At 33.8% G+C, this 2,721-nt stretch overlaps 1 pseudogene; it reads left to right on the top strand.

The window, feature by feature from the left end:
* Window positions 1–2,311: 2,311 nt before the first annotated feature.
* LOC120613188 (uncharacterized) lies at window positions 2,312–2,430 on the top strand (annotated as a pseudogene).
* The last annotated feature ends 291 nt before the right edge of the window (window positions 2,431–2,721 follow it).

The raw sequence follows: 2,721 nt of genomic DNA, 5'->3' as shown, positions 1-2,721 counted from the left end.
CAAGAAGACATAACACTTATTAATATCTATGCTCTCAATCAGGGAGCCCGAAAATATATAAAGCATTTACTAACAGAATTAAAGGGAGAAATGGACCAAAACACTATTGTAGTAGGGGACCTAAATACCCCCACTGTCATATGTGGACCGATCATTCAAACAGAAAATCAGTGAGGAAATAACATCCTTAAATGACACATTAGACCAGCTGGACATAATTGACGTTTACAGAGCCTTCCATCTCCAAACAACGTTTATATATTCTTCTCTAGTGCACATGGGGCATTCTCAAGAATCGACCACATACTGGGACACAGAGATAGCCTCAACAAATATAAGAGGGTTGAAATCATACTAACCATATTCTCTGATCATAATGCTTTGAAACTAGAGATCAACTGCAAAAAGAAAGCAGGAAGAACCACAAATACATGGAGATTAAACAACATGGTACTGAAGAACTACTGTGTCAGAAAAGAAATAAAAAGAAGATCAAGAGATACACAGATACAATTGACAATGATAGTACAACATATCAAAACTTTTGGGACATGGCAAAAGCGATAAGAGGAAAGTTCATATAATTCTAGGCCTATCTCAAAAAACAGTTATAAGCCCAAATAAATAACCTAAGGCTTCATCTTTAAAAACTAGAAGAGGAAGAACAAATAGAGCCTAAAGTCAGCAGAAAGGAAGAAATTATCAAAATTAGAGCAGAAATAAATGAAAATAAAAACAAAAAATAAAAGAAAAAATAAATGCAACAAAGAGCTGATTCTTTGAGAAGGTTAATAAAATGGATAAACCCCTGGCTATACTCACTAAAGAAAAGAGAAAGGACACAAATAAACAAATCAGGGATGAAAGAGAGGTAATTATGACAGACACCACAGAAATACAAGGGATTATACAAGAATACTATGAAAAAGTATATATCATAAAACCTAGAAGAAATGGACCAGTACTTAGACAAATATAACCTTCCTAGACTGAATCAAAAAGAACTGGAAGATCTAAATAGACCGTTAAGCAGTATAGAAATTGAAACAATTATCAAAAACCTACCAAAATTAAAAGTCCAGGACCAGATGGCTTCACCAGTGAATTCTACCAAACATTCAAAGAAGATTTACTACCCATTCTCCTCAAATTCTTCCAAAAAATTGAAGAGGAGGCAATACTTCCCAACTCATTTTATGAGGCCAATATCACTCTGATACCAAAACCTGGTAAAGATAACACAAAAAAAAACTACAGTCCAATATCTCTCATGAACACAGATGCAAAAATCCTAAATAAGATACTAGCGAACTGAATACAGCAACATAAGCAACATATTAAAAAGATTGTACACCATGATCAAGTGGGCTTCATCCCAGAGGCACAGGGATGGTTCAACATACGCAAATCAATTAATGTGATACAGCACATAAACAAATTAAAAAGTAAAAATCATGTGATCATATCAATAGATGCAGAAAAAGCCTTCGACAGGATACAGCACCCATTTACGATCAAAACACTTAACAAAATCGGTATAGAAGGAAAATACCTTAATATAAGAAGGGCCATATATGATAAGCCCTCAGCCAACATTATATTGAATGGTGAAAAACTAAAAATTTTCCCTCTAAGATCAAGAACAAAGCAAGACTGTCCACTATCACCACTGTTATTCAATATAACACTGGAGGTCCCAGCAAGTGCAGTCAGACAAGAGAAAGATATAAAAGGCATCCAAATAGGAAACAAAGAAGTCAAACTGTCACTATTTGCGGATGACATGATTTTCTATATAGAAAACCCTAAAGACTCTACAAGAACACTACTAGAAACAATAAGCAAATACAGTAAAGTTTCTGGATACAAAATCAATGTTCAAAAATCCATAGCATTCCTATATTCTAATAATGAAGTGTCAAAAAAAGAAGTGGAAAAAATAATTCCGTTTGCAATTGCAACAAAAAGAATAAAATACCTAAGAATAAATCTAATGAAACATGTGAATGATCTATATAATGAAAACTATAAGACCTTATTAAAAGATATCAAAGAAGATACAAAGAAATTGAAAAAAAGATATTTTGTTTTCTTGGATTGGAAGAATCAACATAGTTAAAATGACCTTACTACGTAAAGCATTATACAGATTTAATGCAATCTCCATCCAAATCCCATCAGCATTTTTTAAAGAAATAGAACAAAAAATCGTCAGATTTGTGTGGAAGCACAAAAGACCCCAAATAGCCAGTCATCATGAGAAAAATCGAGGCTAGAGGCATCACTCTACCCAACTTTAAAGTGTACTATAGTCTATGGCCATGGTACTCTGAACAAACCCAATCCCATCTGATCTCAGAAGCTAAGCAGGTTTGGGCTTGATTAGTACTTGGATAAGAGATCACCTAAGAAGACTAGGTGCTGTAGACATAAAAAATAAAAAAAATAAGGGATCGTAAGCTGACAAGGTCCTTGCAGTCTGTTAGGTCAAAGAAAGATTGCCTTGCCTAAAAAAATAAACTAACAAATAAACAAACTATACTACAAAGTGACAATAATTAAAACTGCATGATATTGGCAGAAAAACAGACACAAGGACTAGTGGAACAGAATCGAGAGTCCAGAAGTAAACCCATGTTTATATGGGCAAATAATTTTCAACAACAAAAAGCCAAAAACATACAGTGGAGAAAGGAAAGCCTCTTCAATAAATAGTGCTGG

The sequence above is a fragment of the Pteropus medius genome, unplaced genomic scaffold (genome assembly GCF_902729225.1).
Source record: "Pteropus medius unplaced genomic scaffold, Ma_sr-lr_union100, whole genome shotgun sequence".
NCBI classification, from domain to species: domain Eukaryota; kingdom Metazoa; phylum Chordata; class Mammalia; order Chiroptera; family Pteropodidae; genus Pteropus; species Pteropus medius.
This window is presented reverse-complemented; position numbering and strand designations above follow the sequence as displayed.